General features: G+C 52.7%; 6 non-coding genes and 2 pseudogenes across 6 annotated transcripts; all 8 read left to right on the top strand.

The window, feature by feature from the left end:
- Positions 1-1,069: 1,069 nt before the first annotated feature.
- Positions 1,070-1,248, top strand: LOC132813330 (U2 spliceosomal RNA; annotated as a pseudogene).
- Positions 1,249-3,062: 1,814 nt separating this feature from the next.
- LOC132813324 (U2 spliceosomal RNA) lies at positions 3,063-3,252 on the top strand. Its single transcript, XR_009644040.1, has one exon. It is a non-coding gene; the product is annotated as a U2 spliceosomal RNA (small nuclear RNA).
- Positions 3,253-5,074: 1,822 nt separating this feature from the next.
- Positions 5,075-5,266, top strand: LOC132813322 (U2 spliceosomal RNA). Its single transcript, XR_009644038.1, has one exon. It is a non-coding gene; the product is annotated as a U2 spliceosomal RNA (small nuclear RNA).
- Positions 5,267-12,430: 7,164 nt separating this feature from the next.
- LOC132813329 (U2 spliceosomal RNA) lies at positions 12,431-12,608 on the top strand (annotated as a pseudogene).
- Positions 12,609-14,424: 1,816 nt separating this feature from the next.
- On the top strand, positions 14,425-14,616 carry LOC132813317 (U2 spliceosomal RNA). Its single transcript, XR_009644033.1, has one exon. It is a non-coding gene; the product is annotated as a U2 spliceosomal RNA (small nuclear RNA).
- A 1,819-nt stretch (positions 14,617-16,435) lies between these two features.
- Positions 16,436-16,627, top strand: LOC132813328 (U2 spliceosomal RNA). Its single transcript, XR_009644044.1, has one exon. It is a non-coding gene; the product is annotated as a U2 spliceosomal RNA (small nuclear RNA).
- A 1,792-nt stretch (positions 16,628-18,419) lies between these two features.
- On the top strand, positions 18,420-18,614 carry LOC132813326 (U2 spliceosomal RNA). The gene has a single exon (XR_009644042.1). It is a non-coding gene; the product is annotated as a U2 spliceosomal RNA (small nuclear RNA).
- Positions 18,615-20,403: 1,789 nt separating this feature from the next.
- LOC132813332 (U2 spliceosomal RNA) lies at positions 20,404-20,595 on the top strand. The gene has a single exon (XR_009644045.1). It is a non-coding gene; the product is annotated as a U2 spliceosomal RNA (small nuclear RNA).
- The last annotated feature ends 1,659 nt before the right edge of the window (positions 20,596-22,254 follow it).

The following is a 22,254-nucleotide window of genomic DNA, read 5'->3' on the forward strand; positions in this document are numbered from 1 at the left end:
CAAAGATCTGGGCAACGGGGGGAAAAAACACCCAATGCCACCCTCACCCTGATGGCCACCTTTGTGTGTGGCTGCATCAAGCTGTTGTGGATCCCCGGTACGCAAACACCCAAGTGTCACTACGTACTGAGGTTCTACCTGTCCCAGGTGTTGCAAGGATGGGCCTGGCCTCGCTGCCGCGGACGCTCCGAGTAGTTGGACCGTTCCGTACCACCTGTCCTTCGTGGAGAAATTTCTGAAGAAAAACACCTTTGACCACAAGTCCATCAGGAAGTGGTCACACGTAGCGTCCTCGAGACCCTTCGGAAAAGGAGAGGGCGGATCCTGTTGATGTTTCCCTGAGCAGACTGTCAAAGCAATTTGGCAGAATGCCTCATCGCCAGAACTTTCCAACAAGCACCAAGACATGGCTTGGCTGGTGGTGAGAAGGGCTCCTACCTGTGAGATCGTTTAATGCACGCCCGGACTCTCAGCCGCACCGCACGCTGCCCTCGAAGCGGCTGCGGGGGGACGAGACTGTCACACACCCCTTCTGGAATGGCCTATGCAGAGGAAGTCTGGAGGAGGAATGCAGTGGTATTTGTCGAGGTTCGTCCCAGCAGCGCCGTGACACGGGACTCCGTGCTCTACGGCCTGTTCCCCGGGAGACGCACACCGAGACGAACATCAAACTGCGCCTGGAGGATCATCAACTCGCGGTGAAGGACGCTCTCTGGCGGTCCGAAACCTGTTGATCTTCCAGCTGAAGGAGTTGACCCCACTGAGTGTTGCAGACTGGCACATTCCAAGGTCCAGGACTACGTGTTGAGGGACGGCTGAAGCATGGGGCAGCTGCCGCCAAGGCGCGGTGGGGAAAGACCACCGTTTAACATCTGCCTGTCGAAAGAAAAGCAGGGGGCCCATGCAGTCCTTTGGGCTCTGCTGACGCCTCAGCTCAATATATTAGTGAGAGATCACTGATCTGTATGGAATAATGATAATTCGGAGCTGTGTATGTAAATGTGAAATATGAATGGCATTACCTAATGTACAGTGTATCAATTATTCTATCATATTTTATGAATAAAGTATATTTTTGAAATAAAAAAAAAGTTTCGTTCCTTATCAGTTTAATCGCTGATATTCCCGAAGGTGGGAGTGTTTGTATTAAATGGATTTTTGGAGCAGGGAGATGGCTAAAGGGCTTGCTCTGTCCTCTCCATGTATCAGCCTGGTATTGCAGTGTTTTCCAGGAATGGTGCACCCAACGCTTACCCAAGTTCAAAAGCAGGTGAATGCCAATGTGAATCTCTTGCCTTTGCTAGTTTGCCGTGTTGATGGCAGTCAGTGATTGTTGCACATATTGTCTTTTCAGTTGCAGGAAAACTATCGTCTTTTGTTACGGGTTTTCTGTCTTATGAACCTGCTCTGCAGTTACCTGATGAAGTTGCAGCACGCTGAAAGCCAGGACAGGGGTAACCCCAACGTGCTACAGGGAACATTCTGGAACAGGGGCCTGCCAGGAAGGTAACTTGCCAATTTTAAATGAATGGATTTGCCCTTGTCTGCCGTTTTGGGCTTCTGCTGCGGACGTTCTTGGAACGTATCCACCGATGGTACGGCGGTGGCGGGGGGTGGGGGTGACTGCTGTAATTTCAAAGAACCCCGTTGGGCTGAAACCTGGTGTTGTGGGATTTTTCACACAGTCAAATCAGGTTGTGGGATCCCATGACTCAGCCATGTCAAATGGCTATCAGATCAGCCCCCCCAGCCCCTTCCCAACCCCCCCGCCTCCCCCCCCACCCCCGAGGCAACAAATTTATCCTAATATTTTCTTGAACAAGAAAGAAATGTCTTTGGTCTGTTTCCTGAATAGAGTGAAACCCCCATCTCTGTTTGTTTCTTCGCAAACTACTGTACGGAAGCGACCTGCTTAGTAGCTACGTCTGTACGTAAAGATTATTCACGCAGACGATCGCCCAAGGCTGGAACTGGCTTCAGCTCCTGGTGCCACCAGGCAGCCGTACTAACCACTGATCCACTGTGCCACCCGTACGATTTGGAACGATTTGTCATCATTTGCGGTGCAAGTAGCGAAACAGTTGTCAGTTTGTCAACTGGGTCGGATTATAATGTTGTCAGCGATCTGCAGCAATGTGACGGAGATGTCGAATCGAGCTGCTGGTGGTGATGAGGCGCGCTTGCAGCGTGACATGTTTACACGGGGAGATCAGCTCCCTCCCCATTCTCCAGAGAGTCGGATACAAGTAGAGAGGATATTGAAGTGGACGATAAAGAAAGGGTGCACGGACGTAATTCGCTTTTCGCAACTTTTCGGATTGATGCGGAATGCCGAGGAGCAAATCCTGTACGTGAGGGAAACGATGATTGGCATTTATGGGCAAGCTACACCAACACAAGGGGAGGCAATGAATAGGATCTTTCCGTCAAGGCCAACATTTCTCACCCCCATGCCGAGATCAGCCTGGTGGTGAGCTGCTCTCTCGAACCGCTGCAGTCCAAGTGCTGTCTTAGCCCCGCGATGCTGTTTGGGCGGGGATTCCCGATATTTGACCCGGTAACACCGAGGAACAAGACTATTTGCAATTCAGGACAGCGAGTGTCTCGGAGGGGGGAGAACTTTGCGAATGGTGGTGTTCCCGTGGATCTGCTGCCGTCATCCTTCGAGGCTGCGTTGGCCATGGGTTTTGCAAGGTGCTGCCTGAGGAATTCTGTGAATCTTGTAGATGCCGGGGGATGAATGACCCTGCCGGGGGAATGAATGACCCTGCCGCCGCCTGCTGTCCCCGATCACCGGAGAAACCTCTCTGCAGTCGACCTGACGTGCGGTGGCTCCGGCCCGTGCCATCTGATTGGTCGTCAGCGCGACCTACGCGGCTAGTAACAGATGGAGAGAAAAGCACGGGGAAAGCACAGCGACTGCTGCAGAGTGATCTTCCGGTCTGGTTGGATATCTTGGAAGGAAGGTAGACGGTAAGGGAATAAAGGAACTTTGAATATCATCAAACTGATGGAAAGGATAGTCGGCAAATATGACCTCCACCGTTGGAGTATTAATTGCTATCGCTTCTCGGCCTTTTGGCTTGGAATATGTGTAGTTTCTGTTCTTATCAGTTTAATCGCTGATATCTCCGAAGGTGGGAGTGTTTGTATTAAATGGATTTTTGGAGCAGGGAGATGGCTTAAGGGCTTGCTCTGTCTCTCCATGTATCAGCCTGGTATTGCAGTGTTTCCAGGAATGGTGCACCCAACGCTACCCAAGTTCAAAAGCAGGTGAATGCAATGTGAATCTCTTGCCTTTGCTAGTTTGCCGTGTTGTGGCAGTCAGTGATTGTTGCATCTATTGTCTTTTCAGTTGCAGGAAACAATCGTCTTTTGTTACGGGTTTTCTGTCTTATGAACCTGCTCTGCAGTTAACTGATGAAGGTGCAGCACGCAGAAAGCCAGGACAGGGGTAACCCCAACGTGCTACAGGGAACATTCTGGAACCAGGGGCCTGCCAGGAAGGTAACTTGCCAATTTAATGAATGGATTTGCCCTTGTCTGCCGTTTTGGGGCTTCTGCGGTCGTTCTTGGAACGTATCCCACGATGGTACGGCGGTGGCGGGGGGTGGGGTGACTGCTGTAATTTCAAAGAACCCCGTTGGGCTGAAACCTGGTGTTGTGGGATTTTTAACACAGTCAAATCAGGTTGTGGGATCCCATGACTCAGCCCATGTCAAATGGCTATCAGATCAGCCCCCACAGCCCCTTCCCCCCCCCCCCGCCACCCCCCCCACCCCCGAGGCAACAAATTTATCCTAATATTTCTTGAACAAGAAAGAAATGTCTTTGGTCTGTTTCCTGAATAGAGTGAAACCCCCATCTCTGTTTGTTTCTTCGCAAACTACTGTACGGAAAAGCGACCTGCTTTAGTAGCTACGTCTGTACGTAAAGATTATTCACGCAGACGATCGCCCAAGGCTGGAACTGGCTTCAGCTCCCTGGTGCCACCAGGCAGCCGTACTAACCACTGATCACTGTGCCACCCGTACGATTTGGAACGATTTGTCATCATTTGCGGTGCAAGTAGCGAAACAGTTGTCAGTTTGTCAACTGGGTCGGATTATAATGTTGTCAGCGATCTGCAGCAATGTGAACGGAGATGTCGAATCGAGCTGCTGGTGTGATGAGGCGCGCTTGCAGCGTGACATGTTTACACGGGGAGATCAGCTCCCTCCCCATTCTCCACAGAGAGTCGGATACAAGTAGAGAGGATATTGAGAGTGGACGATAAAGAAAGGGTGCACGGACGTAATTCGCTTTTTCGCAACTTTTCGGATTGATGCGGAATGCCGAGGAGCGAATCCTGTACGTGAGGGAAACGATGATTGGCATTTATGGGCAAGCTACACCAACACAAGGGGAGGCAATGAATAGGATCTTTCCGTCAAGGCCAACATTTCTCGCCCATGCCGAGATCAGCCTGGTGGTGAGCTGCTCTCTCGAACCGCTGCAGTCCAAGTGCTGTCGGTAGCCCCGCGATGCTGTTTGGGCGGGGATTCCCGATTTTGACCCGGTAACACCGGAGGAACAAAGACATATTTGCAATTCAGGACAGCGAGTGCCTCGGGGGGGGGGGAGGGTGGAGAACTTGCGAATGGTGGTGTTCCCGTGGATCTGCTGCCGTCATCCTTCGAGGCTGCGTTGGCCATGGGTTTGCAAGGTGCTGCCTGAGGAATTCTGGTGAATCTTGTAGATGCCGGGGAATGAATGACCCTGCCGGGGGAATGAATGACCCTGGCGCCGCCGCTGTCCCCGATCACCGGGAGAAACCTCTCTGCAGTCGACCTGACGTGCTGTGGCTCCGGCCCGTGCCATCTGATTGGTCGTCAGCGCGACCTACGCGGCTACGTAACAGATGGAGAGAAAGCACGGGGAAAGCACAGCGACTGCTGCAGAGTGATCTTCCGGTCTGGTTGGATATCTTGGAAGGAAGGTAGACGGTAAGGGAATAAAGGAACTTTGAATATCATCAAACTGATGGAAAGGATAGTCGGCAAATATGACCTCCACCGTTGGAGTATTTGATGCTATCGCTTCTCGGCCCTTTGGCTTGGAATATGTGTAGTTTCTGTTCTTATCAGTTTAATCGCTGATATCTCCCGAAGGTGGGAGTGTTTGTATTAAATGGATTTTTGGAGCAGGGAGATGGCTTAAGGGCTTGCTCTGTCCTCTCCATGTATCAGCCTGGTATTGCAGTGTTTCCAGGAATGGTGCACCCAACGCTTACCCAAGTTCAAAAGCAGGTGAATGCAATGTGAATCTCTTGCCTTTGCTAGTTTGCCGTGTTGATGGCAGTCAGTGATTGTTGCATCTATTGTCTTTTCAGTTGCAGGAAACTATCGTCTTTTGTTACGGGTTTTCTGTCTTATGAACCTGCTCTGCAGTTACCTGATGAAGGTGCAGCACGCTGAAAGCCAGGACAGGGGTAACCCCAACGTGCTACAGGGAACATTCTGGAACCAGGGGCCTGCCAGGAAGGTAACTTGCCAATTTAAATGAATGGATTTGCCCTTGTCTGCCGTTTTGGGCTTCTGCGGTCGTTCTTGGAACGTATCCCACCGATGGTACGGCGGTGGCGGGGGGTGGGGTGACTGCTGTAATTTCAAAGAACCCCGTTGGGCTGAAACCTGGTGTTGTGGGATTTTTAACACAGTCAAATCAGGTTGTGGGATCCCATGACTCAGCCAATGTCAAATGGCTATCAGATCAGCCCCCACAGCCCCTTCCCAACCCCCCCGCCTCCCCCCCCCACCCCCGAGGCAACAAATTTATCCTAATATTTTCTTGAACAAGAAAGAAATGTCTTTGGTCTGTTTCCTGAATAGAGTGAAACCCCCATCTCTGTTTGTTTCTTCGCAAACTACTGTACGGAAGCGACCTGCTTTAGTAGCTACGTCTGTACGTAAAGATTATTCACGCAGACGATCGCCCAAGGCTGGAACTGGCTTCAGCTCCCTGGTGCCACCAGGCAGCCGTACTAACCACTGATCCACTGTGCCACCCGTACGATTTGGAACGATTTGTCATCATTTGCGGTGCAAGTAGCGAAACAGTTGTCAGTTTGTCAACTGGGTCGGATTAAATAATGTTGTCAGCGATCTGCAGCAATGTGAACGGAGATGTCGAATCGAGCTGCTGGTGGTGATGAGGCGCGCTTGCAGCGTGACATGTTTACACGGGGAGATCAGCTCCCTCCCCATTCTCCAGAGAGTCGGATACAAGTAGAGAGGATATTGAAAGTGGACGATAAAGAAAGGGTGCACGGACGTAATTCGCTTTTCGCAACTTTTCGGATTGATGCGGAATGCCGAGGAGCGAATCCTGTACGTGAGGGAAACGATGATTGGCATTTATGGGCAAGCTACACCAACACAAGGGGAGGCAATGAATAGGATCTTTCCGTCAAGGCCAACATTTCTCGCCCATGCCGAGATCAGCCTGGTGGTGAGCTGCTCTCTCGAACCGCTGCAGTCCAAGTGCTGTCGGTAGCCCCCGCGATGCTGTTTGGGCGGGGATTCCCGATTTTGACCCGGTAACACCGGAGGAACAAAGACATATTTGCAATTCAGGACAGCGAGTGTCTCGGGGGGGGGGGAGAACTTGCGAATGGTGGTGTTCCCGTGGATCTGCTGCCGTCATCCTTCGAGGCTGCGTTGGCCATGGGTTTGCAAGGTGCTGCCTGAGGAATTCTGGTGAATCTTGTAGATGCCGGGGGAATGAATGACCCTGCCGGGGGAATGAATGACCCTGCCGCCGCCGCTGTCCCCGATCACCGGGAGAAACCTCTCTGCAGTCGACCTGACGTGCGGTGGCTCCGGCCCGTGCCATCTGATTGGTCGTCAGCGCGACCTACGCGGCTACGTAACAGATGGACAGAAAAGCACGGGGAAAGCACAGCGACTGCTGCAGAGTGATCTTCCGGTCTGGTTGGATATCTTGGAAGGAAGGTAGACGGTAAGGGAATAAAGGAACTTTGAATATCATCAAACTGATGGAAAGGATAGTCGGCAAATATGACCTCCACCGTTGGAGTATTGATGTGCTATCGCTTCTCGGCCTTTTGGCTTGGAATATGTGTAGTTCCTGAGGTCCAGAGGAAGAGATTCTGCTCGAGAGCTGCAGGTTCGACGCTGCAGAAGTGCGCTGGCGGAGAAAAACCAAGGGGTTCGTGTTGCGAGTCGTTTGAGCTGCTGGAGACCATCGCTGGATCGTGATTGGCCGCTGGAGGATCGTTTGGTTGTGCTGACCTGCTCTTGGTGGATCTTTATGCTGGCTTCGGCCTAACGCCAATTCAGGTATCAGCAACCTCAGAGCTATGGCCTCAGCACCGCTCGCAGCCCGGCCAGGGCATTCGCAACACAGTCAGGGTGACTGTGAAGAAGGTGGAGGAGCACACACCGGTCGATCGGACGGTGTTGTGAAGAAGGTTTTGCTGGAGTGCTGTGGGTTTGCAGCAGCGGACGTGTACTGCCTGCAGGATTTCCCTGGGGCAGGCTACTTCGACGTGACTTCAGGAGCGTGAAGCATTGTGAGCACTCCTGAAGGTCTTCAAGGAGAAGGAAGGGGAACCTCTGTTCTCCATCTTGTTCGGCGGTCCCGTTGTGTGTGCTTCCTGCGCAGAGGAGTCGGGTTGTGACAATCCAAATGTACAACCCTTACGTCCCAGCGGCAGATGTTCTCACCTTCTTGAAGAGGTATGTCCAGGTGGAAGGCGAAAGCACCGATGTGGTCGATCCTTTCGGGATCTGGACCAGTAAGCGGAGGTCAAGGTAACCCTGAGGGTCGATGGCAGCGGGAACATCCTCCCCCACCCTCCAGCTTCGCCATCGGAGGAAGCAGAGGTTACCTGACGTACGCAGGGCAGCCGAAGGTGTGCCGAACCTGCGGGAGGCAGGCCACATGGCGGCCGACTGTAAGGTGACTGTATGCCGAAATTGCAAAACAGGAAGGCCACCTGACCAAGGATTGCAAGGAGGCCAAGAACTGTAACCTGTGCGGAGAGGCGGCCACATGTACAAGGCCTGTCCAAGACGAGGAGCCGCCACTTACGCACAGATGGCCAGAGTGGCAACACGAGCCGGGGACCGCCAAAGCCCAGCAGGGCACCACAAGATAGCACGGAAACGGTGCCTGGAGACACCCAGAGGAAGAGCAGGGGCGTAGCGGAGCAGACGGCAGACAGCGGGGAGGTACAGCAGCCGATCCAAGCTCCTTCAAGGCAGACGGAGGAAATGGAAGAGGAGGAATCAAAGGAGGCAGATGACTGGATCACAGTCAGAAATAGGAAGAGGAAACCTGTCTCGGGCCCCAAAGCCACCCAGAGAAGGGGGAAACGACACCTCCAAGCCGAGGATACAGGCAGCTCTTCTGATGGTGAGGACGGGCGCAAGAAGGGTCGCCACCAGAGGAAGAGACAGAGCGCCATGGGAGAAAGGAGGGCAGCACCACCCAAGAAGGGAAAGACGATCCCTCTGTGGGGATGGGTAAAGGCCTCCCCCTACCCGGTGAGAACCAAGAGGTGTCCACCGGCCCACAGCTCCAGGTAACTGGGAGCAGCGGTCCTGTGACAGCCCCACTGTCAGATGGAGAACTGGACGGTGCGGACCCTGGGCTTGACACAAAGACACCGAGCGGGGAAATGGCTCCAGCGTGGAGCCGGACAGCTACCTCAGCCCTGGGATGGTCCAGCAGTTTGCCGTCACCACGGATGCACGCAGCTACCCCAGAGGAGCAAGACCAGCAGCAAATGGACACTATTAACCTTGTAAATTGTTAAAATGGGGTTTAAAGTTGCCAGCATCAATGTGCGTAGCATCAAATCGGCTACGCGATGTGTTTCAACGATGGCCTTCCTGGCCAGCGTTAAAGCCGACCTCCTGTTTCTGCAGGAGTGTGGGATACCGCACCTCAGCAGCTACAGGAGATGGTCGAGCTTGTGGGCCCATGGGCAGTCAGTTTGGTCGGGGGCAACGATAGCCGCCCTCCGGCCTGGGTATCCTGTTGCGAGGAAGCAACTTCACCATCTCCGAGGTTAAGGAGGTGGTGGGCGGGCGCCTCCTCGTCGCCGACGTTATGTACAGGAATGCTCCCCTGAGACTGATCAATGTGTACGCCCCAGTGGGTAAGAGTGAACGGTTGGCCGTCCTGCAGCAGCTTCCACTGTTGCTGGCTACGTCCAGGCCGGTCATTCTGGCCGGAGACTTCAACTGTATCATTGATGCAGATGGACGATCCGGCGGGGGGGACAGTAAACTGGACGCCACGTCCAGAGCCCTGATGGACGCGGTAAAAGATGCCAAGCTGCACGACGTCTTCAGCACCCCCTGCAGACGGAGCGCAGCGTAGATACACCTGGTCACGGGCAGACGGGTCTATCCGCTCAAGGATAGATTACCTGTTTGTGTCCCGAACGCTCTCGGTCAGATCCACCGACGTCAAGCCGGTGTTCTTCTCTGACCACTGCCTCCTGCTGGCCGACTGTCACCTACAGGACGAGCAGCGGGCGGGTAAGGGAACGTGGAAGCTGAACACTAAGCTGTTGACCCCGGGAAACATTGAGGAGCTCAAGAGGGACTACGCAGGTTGGAGAACCGTGAAGCCCCTCTTTGAGTCTCCAGCAGACTGGTGGGAAACAGTTAAAGGGAACATCAAGAGGTTCTTCATCCTCAAAGGTGTTCAGGAGGCGAGAGAGAGGCGGGGAAAACTGTCCCAGCTCCAGGAAAGTATGCAGAACCTGCTCCTGCTGCAGACGATGGGGGTCGATGTCACGGAGGACCTCAAGGAGGTGAAGGGCCAGCAAGCCTCGCTCTTTGCCTCAGAGGCCTCCAAGATAATCTTCCGGTCCAGGGTCCGCTCGGTGGAGCAGGACGAGACGTGCTCACGTTTCTTCTTCCCAAGGTGCACAAAGAGAGCTCTGTGCTCAGCAGCCTGAAGGAAGAAGACGGCTCGACAACGTCATCTCAGGCTGACGTCATGAGGATCAGTAAATCCTTCTATGCCAGTCTGTATGACGCGAAGCCGACCGACAGCGCGGCCTCCCAGTCGTTCCTGTCGTCTATCACGGAGGTCTTAGACGACAGAACACGCGAGAGGCTGGACCAGCCGCTATCTCTGGACGAGCTGACCAAGGCCCTCGAGTCCTTCGAAAAGAATAAAACTCCCGGAAGCGATGGCTTACCGGTCGAGCTCTATTCCGCTCTGTGGGACTTGATTGGCCAGGACCTGCTGGAGGTGTATGTCAGTATGCTTCGGGCAGGTACCATGAGCGAATCCATGAGGAAAGGCATCATCACCCCATTCATCTATAAGCGGAAGGGGGAGACGAGGAACTCAAAAATTGGAGACCGATCACACTGTTGAATGCAGATTACAAAATCCTGTCAAAGGTAATTGCCAACCGGGTCAGGTCTGCTCTGGGGTCGGTGATTCACCCTGACCAAACCTGTGCTGTGCCAGGCAGGAAGATCGCTGAGAGTCTCGCACTCCTCAGGGATACGATCGCCTACGTGCAGGACAGAGGGTTGGACGCCTGCCTGATCAGCCTGGACCAGGAGAAAGCCTTTGACAGGATATCACACATGTATATGAGAGATGTTCTCTCCAAAATGGGCTTTGGGGAGGGAATCTGCAATTGGATCAGACTGCTCTACACCAACATTGTCAGTGCAGTCTCAATCAATGGGTGGGAATCAGATAGCTTCCCAGTCAGATCTGGAGTAAGGCAGGGCTGCCCTCTCTCTCCTGCCTTGTTTGTGTGCTGCATAGAGCCATTTGCCGAGTCCATCAGGAAGGATGCGAGCCTGAGAGGGGTGACTATTCCGGGCAGCGGGGGCCTGCAGGTTAAGGCCTCCCTGTACATGGATGACGTCGCCGTTTTCTGCTCGGATCCGCTGTCCGTGCGCAGACTCATGTGCATTTGTGACCAGTTCGAACGGGCCTCGGGGCCAAGGTAAACCGAGGCAAGAGCGAGGCCATGCTCTTCGGGAACTGGGCCGACCAATCCTCGATCCCCTTCACCGTCAGGACCGACCACTGAAGGTGCTGGGTATTTGGTTCGGGGGGGCTGGGGCGTGCGCCAAGTCTTGGGAGGAGCGTATCAGTAAAGTGAGGCAGAAACTGGGCAGATGGAGGCTACGGTCGCTCTCCATCACGGGAAAAAAACCTGGTCATCAGGTGTGAGGCACTGTCATTGCTGTTGTACGTGGCACAGGTCTGGCCTATTCCCAGAACCTGCGCCGCTGCAGTCGTCCGGGCCATCTTCCAGTTCATATGGAGTTCAAAGATGGACCGGGTCCGAAGGGACTCACTGTACAAAGATCTGGGCAACGGGGGAAAAAATACACCCAATGCCACCCTCACCCTGATGGCCACCTTTGTGTGTGGCTGCATCAAGCTGTGCGTGGATCCCCGGTACGCAAACACCAAGTGTCACTACGTACTGAGGTTCTACCTGTCCCCGGTTGCGAAGGATGGGCCTGGCCTCGCTGCCGCGGAACGCTCCGAGTAGTTGGACCGTTCCGTACCACCTGTCCTTCGTGGAGAAATTTCTGAAGAAAAACACCTTTGACCACAAGTCCATCAGGAAGTGGTCAGCACGTAGCGTCCTCGAGACCCTTCGGGAAAAGGAGAGGGCGGATCCTGTTGAGTGGTTCCCTGAGCAGACTGTCAAAGCAATTTGGCAGAATGCCTCATCGCCAGAACTTTCCAACAAGCACCAAGACATGGCTTGGCTGGTGGTGAGAAGGGCTCTACCTGTGAGATCGTTTATGCACGCCCGGACTCTCAGCCGCACCGCACGCTGCCCTCGAAGCGGCTGCGGGGGGGACGAGACTGTCACACACCTCCTTCTGGAATGTGCCTATGCAGAGGAAGTCTGGAGAGGAATGCAGTGGTATTTGTCGAGGTTCGTCCCGAGCAGCGCCGTGACGCGGGACTCCGTGCTCTACGGCCTGTTCCCCGGGACGCACACCGAGACGAACATCAACTGCGCCTGGAGGATCATCAACTCGGTGAAGGTCGCTCTCTGGGCGGTCCGAAACCTGTTGATCTTCCAGCTGAAGGAGTTGACCCCGACTGAGTGTTGCAGACTGGCACATTCCAAGGTCCAGGACTACGTGTTGAGGGACGCGCTGAAGCTTGGGGCAGCTGCCGCCAAGGCGCGGTGGGGAAAGACCACCGTTTAACATCTGCCTGTCGATAGAAAAGCAGGGGGCCCATGCAGTCATTTGGGCTCTGCTGTCGCCTCAGCTCAATATATGAGTGAGAGATGCACTGATCTGTATGGAATAATGACAATTCGGAGCTGTGTATGTAAATGTGGAAATATGAATGGCATTACCTAATGTACAGTGTATCAAATTATTCTATGCATATTTATGAATAAAGTATATTTTTGAAATAAAAAAAAAATTCTGTTCTTATCAGTTTAATCGCTGATATCTCCCGAAGGTGGGAGTGTTTGTATTAAATGGATTTTTGGAGCAGGGAGATGGCTTAAGGGCTTGCTCTGTCCTCTCCATGTATCAGCCTGGTATTGCAGTGTTTCCAGGAATGGTGCACCCAACGCTTACCCAAGTTCAAAAGCAGGTGAATGCAATGTGAATCTCTTGCCTTTGCTAGTTTGCCGTGTTGATGGCAGTCAGTGATTGTTGCATCTATTGTCTTTTCAGTTGCAGGAAACTATCGTCTTTTGTTACGGGTTTTCTGTCTTATGAACCTGCTCTGCAGTTACCTGATGAAGGTGCAGCACGCAGAAAGCCAGGACAGGGGTAACCCCAACGTGCTACAGGGAACATTCTGGAACCAGGGGCCTGCCAGGAAGGTAACTTGCCAATTTGAATGAATGGATTTGCCCTTGTCTGCCGTTTTGGGCTTCTGCGGTCGTTCTTGGAACGTATCCCACCGATGGTACGGCGGTGGCGGGGGGTGGGGTGACTGCTGTAATTTCAAAGAACCCCGTTGGGCTGAAACCTGGTGTTGTGGGATTTTTAACACAGTCAAATCAGGTTGTGGGATCCCATGACTCAGCCAATGTCAAATGGCTATCAGATCAGCCCCCACAGCCCCTTCCCAACCCCCCCGCCTCCCCCCCACCCCCGAGGCAACAAATTTATCCTAATATTTTCTTGAACAAGAAAGAAATGTCTTTGGTCTGTTTCCTGAATAGAGTGAAACCCCCATCTCTGTTTGTTTCTTCGCAAACTACTGTACGGAAGCGACCTGCTTTAGTAGCTACGTCTGTACGTAAAGATTATTCACGCAGACGATCGCCCAAGGCTGGAACTGGCTTCAGCTCCCTGGTGCCACCAGGCAGCCGTACTAACCACTGATCCACTGTGCCACCCGTACGATTTGGAACGATTTGTCATCATTTGCGGTGCAAGTAGCGAAACAGTTGTCAGTTTGTCAACTGGGTCGGATTATAATGTTGTCAGCGATCTGCAGCAATGTGAACGGAGATGTCGAATCGAGCTGCTGGTGGTGATGAGGCGCGCTTGCAGCGTGACATGTTTACACGGGGAGATCAGCTCCCTCCCCATTCTCCAGAGAGTCGGATACAAGTAGAGAGGATATTGAAAGTGGACGATAAAGAAAGGGTGCACGGACGTAATTCGCTTTTCGCAACTTTTCGGATTGATGCGGAATGCCGAGGAGCGAATCCTGTACGTGAGGGAAACGATGATTGGCATTTATGGGCAAGCTACACCAACACAAGGGGAGGCAATGAATAGGATCTTTCCGTCAAGGCCAACATTTCTCGCCCATGCCGAGATCAGCCTGGTGGTGAGCTGCTCTCTCGAACCGCTGCAGTCCAAGTGCTGTCGGTAGCCCCGCGATGCTGTTTGGGCGGGGATTCCCGATTTTGACCCGGTAACACCGGAGGAACAAGACATATTTGCAATTCAGGACAGCGAGTGTCTCGGCGGGGGGGGAGAACTTGCGAATGGTGGTGTTCCCGTGGATCTGCTGCCGTCATCCTTCGAGGCTGCGTTGGCCATGGGTTTGCAAGGTGCTGCCTGAGGAATTCTGGTGAATCTTGTAGATGCGGGGGAATGAATGACCCTGCCGGGGGAATGAATGACCCTGCCGCCGCCGCTGTCCCCGATCACCGGGAGAAACCTCTCTGCAGTCGACCTGACGTGCGGTGGCTCCGGCCCGTGCCATCTGATTGGTCGTCAGCGCGACCTACGCGGCTACGTAACAGATGGACAGAAAAGCACGGGGAAAGCACAGCGACTGCTGCAGAGTGATCTTCCGGTCTGGTTGGATATCTTGGAAGGAAGGTAGACGGTAAGGGAATAAAGGAACTTTGAATATCATCAAACTGATGGAAAGGATAGTCGGCAAATATGACCTCCACCGTTGGAGTATTAATGTGCTATCGCTTCTCGGCCTTTTGGCTTGGAATATGTGTAGTTTCTGTTCTTATCAGTTTAATCGCTGATATCTCCCGAAGGTGGGAGTGTTTGTATTAAATGGATTTTTGGAGCAGGGAGATGGCTTAAGGGCTTGCTCTGTCCTCTCCATGTATCAGCCTGGTATTGCAGTGTTTCCAGGAATGGTGCACCCAACTGACCAAGTTCAAAAGCAGGTGAATGCAATGTGAATCTCTTGCCTTTGCTCGTTTGCCGTGTTGATGGCAGTCAGTGATTGTTGCATCTATTGTCTTTTCAGTTGCAGGAAACTATCGTCTTTTGTTACGGGTTTTCTGTCTTATGAACCTGCTCTGCAGTTACCTGATGAAGGTGCAGCACGCTGAAAGCCAGGACAGGGGTAACCCCAACGTGCTACAGGGAACATTCTGGAACCAGGGGCCTGCCAGGAAGGTAACTTGCCAATTAAATGAATGGATTTGCCCTTGTCTGCCGTTTTGGGCTTCTGCGGTCGTTCTTGGAACGTATCCCACCGATGGTACGGCGGTGGCGGGGGGTGGGGTGACTGCTGTAATTTCAAAGAACCCCGTTGGGCTGAAACCTGGTGTTGTGGGATTTTTAACACAGTCAAATCAGGTTGTGGGATCCCATGACTCAGCCAATGTCAAATGGCTATCAGATCAGCCCCCACAGCCCCTTCCCAACCCCCCCGCCTCCCCCCCCACCCCCGAGGCAACAAATTTATCCTAATATTTTCTTGAACAAGAAAGAAATGTCTTTAGGTCTGTTTCCTGAATAGAGTGAAACCCCCATCTCTGTTTGTTTCTTCGCAAACTACTGTACGGAAGCGACCTGCTTTAGTAGCTACGTCTGTACGTAAAGATTATTCACGCAGACGATCGCCCAAGGCTGGAACTGGCTTCAGCTCCCTGGTGCCACCAGGCAGCCGTACTAACCACTGATCCACTGTGCCACCCGTACGATTTGGAACGATTTGTCATCATTTGCGGTGCAAGTAGCGAAACAGTTGTCAGTTTGTCAACTGGGTCGGATTATAATGTTGTCAGCGATCTGCAGCAATGTGAACGGAGATGTCGAATCGAGCTGCTGGTGGTGATGAGGCGCGCTTGCAGCGTGACATGTTTACACGGGGAGATCAGCTCCCTCCCCATTCTCCACAGAGAGTCGGATACAAGTAGAGAGGATATTGAAAGTGGACGATAAAGAAAGGGTGCACGGACGTAATTCGCTTTTCGCAACTTTTCGGATTGATGCGGAATGCCGAGGAGCGAATCCTGTACGTGAGGGAAACGATGATTGGCATTTATGGGCAAGCTACACCAACACAAGGGGAGGCAATGAATAGGATCTTTCCGTCAAGGCCAACATTTCTCGCCCATGCCGAGATCAGCCTGGTGGTGAGCTGCTCTCTCGAACCGCTGCAGTCCAAGTGCTGTCGGTAGCCCCGCGATGCTGTTTGGGCGGGGATTCCCGATTTTGACCCGGTAACACCGGAGGAACAAGGACATATTTGCAATTCAGGACAGCGAGTGTCTCGGCGGGGGGGAGGGAGAACTTGCGAATGGTGGTGTTCCCGTGGATCTGCTGCCGTCATCCTTCGAGGCTGCGTTGGCCATGGGTTTGCAAGGTGCTGCCTGAGGAATTCTGGTGAATCTTGTAGATGCCGGGGGAATGAATGACCCTGCGGGGGAATGAATGACCCTGCCGCCGCCGCTGTCCCCGATCACCGGAGAAACCTCTCTGCAGTCGACCTGACGTGCGGTGGCTCCGGCCCGTGCCATCTGATTGGTCGTCAGCGCGACCTACGCGGCTACGTAACAGATGGACAGAAAAGCACGGGGAAAGCACAGCGACTGCTGCAGAGTGATCTTCCGGTCTGGTTGGATATCTTGGAAGGAAGGTAGACGGTAAGGGAATAAAGGAACTTTGAATATCATCAAACTGATGGAAAGGATAGTCGGCAAATATGACCTCCACCGTTGGAGTATTAATGTGCTATCGCTTCTCGGCCTTTTGGCTTGGAATATGTGTAGTTTCTGTTCTTATCAGTTTAATCGCTGATATCTCCCGAAGGTGGGAGTGTTTGTATTAAATGGATTTTTGGAGCAGGGAGATGGCTTAAGGGCTTGCTCTGTCCTCTCCATGTATCAGCCTGGTATTGCAGTGTTTCCAGGAATGGTGCACCCAACGCTTACCCAAGTTCAAAAGCAGGTGAATGCAATGTGAATCTCTTGCCTTTGCTAGTTTGCCGTGTTGATGGCAGTCAGTGATTGTTGCATCTATTGTCTTTTCAGTTGCAGGAAACTATCGTCTTTTGTTACGGGTTTTCTGTCTTATGAACCTGCTCTGCAGTTACCTGATGAAGGTGCAGCACGCTGAAAGCCAGGACAGGGGTAACCCCAACGTGCTACAGGGAACATTCTGGAACCAGGGGCCTGCCAGGAAGGTAACTTGCCAATTTGAATGAATGGATTTGCCCTTGTCTGCCGTTTTGGGCTTCTGCGGTCGTTCTTGGAACGTATCCCACCGATGGTACGGCGGTGGCGGGGGTGGGGTGACTGCTGTAATTTCAAAGAACCCCGTTGGGCTGAAACCTGGTGTTGTGGGATTTTAACACAGTCAAATCAGGTTGTGGGATCCCATGACTCAGCCAATGTCAAATGGCTATCAGATCAGCCCCCACAGCCCCTTCCCAACCCCCCCGCCTCCCCCCCCCCCCCCGAGGCAACAAATTTATCCTAATATTTTCTTGAACAAGAAAGAAATGTCTTTGTCTGTTTCCTGAATAGAGTGAAACCCCCATCTCTGTTTGTTTCTTCTTCGCAAACTACTGTACGGAAGCGACCTGCTTTAGTAGCTACGTCTGTACGTAAAGATTATTCACGCAGACGATCGCCCAAGGCTGGAACTGGCTTCAGCTCCCTGGTGCCACCAGGCAGCCGTACTAACCACTGATCCACTGTGCCACCCGTACGATTTGGAACGATTTGTCATCATTTGCGGTGCAAGTAGCGAAACAGTTGTCAGTTTGTCAACTGGGTCGGATTATAATGTTGTCAGCGATCTGCAGCAATGTGAACGGAGATGTCGAATCGAGCTGCTGGTGGTGATGAGGCGCGCTTGCAGCGTGACATGTTTACACGGGGAGATCAGCTCCCTCCCCATTCTCCAGAGAGTCGGATACAAGTAGAGAGGATATTGAAAGTGGACGATAAAGAAAGGGTGCACGGACGTAATTCGCTTTTCGCAACTTTTCGGATTGATGCGGAATGCCGAGGAGCGAATCCTGTACGTGAGGGAAACGATGATTGGCATTTATGGGCAAGCTACACCAACACAAGGGAGGCAATGAATAGGATCTTTCCGTCAAGGCCAACATTTCTCGCCCATGCCGAGATCAGCCTGGTGGTGAGCTGCTCTCTCGAACCGCTGCAGTCCAAGTGCTGTCGGTAGCCCCGCGATGCTGTTTGGGCGGGGATTCCCGATTTTGACCCGGTAACACCGGAGGAACAAGGACATATTTGCAATTCAGGACAGCGAGTGCCTCGGCGGGGGGGAGAACTTGCGAATGGTGGTGTTCCCGTGGATCTGCTGCCGTCATCCTTCGAGGCTGCGTTGGCCATGGGTTTGCAAGGTGCTGCCTGAGGAATTCTGGTGAATCTTGTAGATGCCGGGGAATGAATGACCCTGCCGCCGCCGCTGTCCCCGATCACCGGGAGAAACCTCTCTGCAGTCGACCTGACGTGCGGTGGCTCCGGCCCGTGCCATCTGATTGGTCGTCAGCGCGACCTACGCGGCTACGTAACAGATGGACAGAAAGCACGGGGAAAGCACAGCGACTGCTGCAGAGTGATCTTCCGGTCTGGTTGGATATCTTGGAAGGAAGGTAGACGGTAAGGGAATAAAGGAACTTTGAATATCATCAAACTGATGGAAAGGATAGTCGGCAAATATGACCTCCACCGTTGGAGTATTAATGTGCTATCGCTCTCGGCCCTTTTGGCTTGGAATATGTGTAGTTTCTGTTCTTATCAGTTTAATCGCTGATATCTCCCGAAGGTGGGGAGTGTTTGTATTAAATGGATTTTTGGAGCAGGGAGATGGCTTAAGGGCTTGCTCTGTCCTCTCCATGTATCAGCCTGGTATTGCAGTGTTTCCAGGAATGGTGCACCCAACGCTTACCCAAGTTCAAAAGCAGGTGAATGCAATGTGAATCTCTTGCCTTTGCTAGTTTGCCGTGTTGATGGCAGTCAGTGATTGTTGCATCTATTGTCTTTTCAGTTGCAGGAAACTATCGTCTTTTGTTACGGTTTTCTGTCTTATGAACCTGCTCTGCAGTTACCTGATGAAGGTGCAGCACGCTGAAAGCCAGGACAGGGGTAACCCCAACGTGCTACAGGGAACATTCTGGAACCAGGGGCCTGCCAGGAAGGTAACTTGCCAATTTAAATGAATGGATTTGCCCTTGTCTGCCGTTTTGGGCTTCTGCGGTCGTTCTTGGAACGTATCCCACCGATGGTACGGCGGTGGCGGGGGGTGGGGTGACTGCTGTAATTTCAAAGAACCCCGTTGGGCTGAAACCTGGTGTTGTGGGATTTTTAACACAGTCAAATCAGGTTGTGGGATCCCATGACTCAGCCAATGTCAAATGGCTATCAGATCAGCCCCCACAGCCCCTTCCCAACCCCCCCGCCTCCCCCCCCACCCCGAGGCAACAAATTTATCCTAATATTTTCTTGAACAAGAAAGAAATGTCTTTGGTCTGTTTCCTGAATAGAGTGAAACCCCCATCTCTGTTTGTTTCTTCGCAAACTACTGTACGGAACGCGACCTGCTTTACGTAAATACGTATTCACGCAGAAGATTAGGTCAGAACTGATGGCCAGCCAGCTGGTGGGGAACCAGGCAGCCGTACTAACAGGTGATACTGTGCACTAAAACTACGATTTGGTTTGTGTGCCATTTGTACGATTTGGGAATTGTCAGTTTGTCAATGGGGGGATTATAAGTTGTTTGTCAATGGGTGATGATATTGGGTTAGTGTTGGAGTGAGTGAGGAGCTGCTGGGGTGTGGAGGAGAGGGATGAGGTGGTATGGGGCATTACAGCGGGTGACATGTTTAAAGAGAAGGAGATATGGGTGGAGTGTATTCTCCACAGGAGTCGGTGTAGAGTAGGATATTTGATTTGGACGATAAAGAAAGGGTGCATGGGGAATGCTTCGGAGACTTTTTGGACGTTGGAATGATGATTGAATGCGTATGGGTTACGTGTGGGAATTTATGGGGATTGGCATTTATAGGGCAAGCTACATCTTTCCGTCAGGCAAGGCCAACATTTCTCGCCAATGCCGAGATCAGCCTGGTGGGAGGTGAGCTGCTCGAACCGCTGCAGTCCAAGTGCTGTGGTAGGTAGCCCGCGATGCTGTTTGGGCGGGGATTCCCGATTTTGACCCGGTAACACCGGAGGAACAAGACATATTTGCAATTCAGGACAGCGAGTGTCTCGGGGGGGGGGGAGAGAACTTGCGAATGGTGGTGTTCCCGTGGATCTGCTGCCGTCATCCTTCGAGGCTGCGTTGGCCATGGGTTTGCAAGGTGCTGCCTGAGGAATTCTGGTGAATCTTGTAGATGCCGGGGAATGAATGACCCTGCCGGGGAATGAATGACCCTGCCGCCGCCGCTGTCCCCGATCACCGGAGAAACCTCTCTGCAGTCGACCTGACGTGCGGTGGCTCCGGCCCGTGCCATCTGATTGGTCGTCAGCGCGACCTACGCGGCTACGTAACAGATGGACAGAAAAGCACGGGGAAAGCACAGCGACTGCTGCAGAGTGATCTTCCGGTCTGGTTGGATATCTTGGAAGGAAGGTAGACGGTAAGGGAATAAAGGAACTTTGAATATCATCAAACTGATGGAAAGGATAGTCGGCAAATATGACCTCCACCGTTGGAGTATTAATGTGCTATCGCTTCTCGGCCTTTTGGCTTGGAATATGTGTAGTTTCTGTTCTTATCAGTTTAATCGCTGATATCTCCCGAAGGTGGGAGTGTTTGTATTAAATGGATTTTTGGAGCAGGGAGATGGCTTAAGGGCTTGCTCTGTCCTCTCCATGTATCAGCCTGGTATTGCAGTGTTTCCAGGAATGGTGCACCCAACGCTTACCCAAGTTCAAAAGCAGGTGAATGCAATGTGAATCTCTTGCCTTTGCTAGTTTGCCGTGTTGATGGCAGTCAGTGATTGTTGCATCTATTGTCTTTTCAGTTGCAGGAAACTATCGTCTTTTGTTACGGGTTTTCTGTCTTATGAACCTGCTCTGCAGTTACCTGATGAAGGTGCAGCACGCAAAGCCAGGACAGGGGTAACCCCAACGTGCTACAGGGAACATTCTGGAACCAGGGCCTGCCAGGAAGGTAACTTGCCAATTTAAATGAATGGATTTGCCCTTGTCTGCCGTTTTGGGCTTCTGCGGTCGTTCTTGGAACGTATCCCACCGATGGTACGGCGGTGGCGGGGGGTGGGGTGACTGCTGTAATTTCAAAGAACCCCGTTGGGCTGAAACCTGGTGTTGTGGGATTTTTAACACAGTCAAATCAGGTTGTGGGATCCCATGACTCAGCCAATGTCAAATGGCTATCAGATCAGCCCCCACAGCCCCTTCCCAACCCCCCGCCTCCCCCCCCACCCCCGAGGCAACAAATTTATCCTAATATTTTCTTGAACAAGAAAGAAATGTCTTTGGTCTGTTTCCTGAATAGAGTGAAACCCCCATCTCTGTTTGTTTCTTCGCAAACTACTGTACGGAAGCGACCTGCTTTAGTAGCTACGTCTGTACGTAAAGATTATTCACGCAGACGATCGCCCAAGGCTGGAACTGGCTTCAGCTCCCTGGTGCCACCAGGCAGCCGTACTAACCACTGATCCACTGTGCCACCCGTACGATTTGGAACGATTTGTCATCATTTGCGGTGCAAGTAGCGAAACAGTTGTCAGTTTGTCAACTGGGTCGGATTATAATGTTGTCAGCGATCTGCAGCAATGTGAACGGAGATGTCGAATCGAGCTGCTGGTGGTGATGAGGCGCGCTTGCAGCGTGACATGTTTACACGGGGAGATCAGCTCCCTCCCCATTCTCCAGAGAGTCGGATACAAGTAGAGAGGATATTGAAAGTGGACGATAAAGAAAGGGTGCACGGACGTAATTCGCTTTTCGCAACTTTTCGGATTGATGCGGAATGCCGAGGAGCGAATCCTGTACGTGAGGGAAACGATGATTGGCATTTATGGGCAAGCTACACCAACACAAGGGGAGGCAATGAATAGGATCTTTCCGTCAAGGCCAACATTTCTCGCCCATGCCGAGATCAGCCTGGTGGTGAGCTGCTCTCTCGAACCGCTGCAGTCCAAGTGCTGTCGGTAGCCCCGCGATGCTGTTTGGGCGGGGATTCCCGATTTTGACCCGGTAACACCGGAGGAACAAAGACATATTTGCAATTCAGGACAGCGAGTGCTCGGCGGGGGGGGAGAACTTGCGAATGGTGGTGTTCCCGTGGATCTGCTGCCGTCATCCTTCGAGGCTGCGTTGGCCATGGGTTTGCAAGGTGCTGCCTGAGGAATTCTGGTGAATCTTGTAGATGCCGGGGGAATGAATGACCCTGCCGCCGCCGCTGTCCCCGATCACCGGGAGAAACCTCTCTGCAGTCGACCTGACGTGCGGTGGCTCCGGCCCGTGCCATCTGATTGGTCGTCAGCGCGACCTACGCGGCTACGTAACAGATGGACAGAAAAGCACGGGGAAAGCACAGCGACTGCTGCAGA

The sequence above is a fragment of the Hemiscyllium ocellatum genome, unplaced genomic scaffold (assembly GCF_020745735.1).
Source record: "Hemiscyllium ocellatum isolate sHemOce1 unplaced genomic scaffold, sHemOce1.pat.X.cur. scaffold_3611_pat_ctg1, whole genome shotgun sequence".
In the NCBI taxonomy this organism is placed as follows: Eukaryota; Metazoa; Chordata; class Chondrichthyes; order Orectolobiformes; family Hemiscylliidae; genus Hemiscyllium; species Hemiscyllium ocellatum.